This window comes from Cottoperca gobio, chromosome 15 (genome assembly GCF_900634415.1).
Source record: "Cottoperca gobio chromosome 15, fCotGob3.1, whole genome shotgun sequence".
NCBI classification, from domain to species: domain Eukaryota; kingdom Metazoa; phylum Chordata; class Actinopteri; order Perciformes; family Bovichtidae; genus Cottoperca; species Cottoperca gobio.
In genome coordinates, this window is record NC_041369.1 from 376,391 (window position 1) to 377,110 (window position 720).

Below are 720 nucleotides of genomic sequence, written 5' to 3' on the forward strand. Positions count from 1 at the left end.
GAGGAGCAATTCTTAGCCATTGGGTTCTCTCTAACATCCCAGAGCTAATGTCTTAAAAATTGTACACAGCTCTGTTTAAAGTACAGATGATGACTTAAATATACACCTGAAGGGGTGTCCTGGTAGCTTAACCAGTAGCACAGGCGTCCCATATACAAAGGCTTAGTCCTTGCCCACAGCGGCCACTGGTTCAAGTCAGACCTGTGGCTTTTGCTGTATGTCATTCCCTCTCTCTCCCCTTTCACAATCTGCACTTCTCTATCATAAAGGCATGAAAATGTATTTTCATTTCTTAGCTCTTTTGGCCATTTTGGTCTCAACCACTCGGTTACTAGCCCACCTAAGGTTTTGGTATGAAGGGAAGGCCACCCCATAGCGAGGAGATGGTTACCTGCAGGATAAGGGCCTGCTGCTCTGACACAGGTCAGACACTCCCAGCTCAGCAGGACGGCTTTTGAGAGCCCTGCCACCTGAAGAGTTTCTCTTTCTCTTCAGGGGCATCTCTTTCTCGGTGACACCTCACCTCGGTGTTCACTTCACTTATAAAGTCCTGATCATAGAGCACATGTAATGAACACGCTTTATAATTAGTACAGATATCATCCCTACCTGTTACTAATATCAGTATATTATAGACAGCAACTATTGTCAACCAATAGGCCGTGGCCCACTGGTGGGCATCAGAGCAACATCTAGTGGCTGCAGAGGAACTGCCAAATG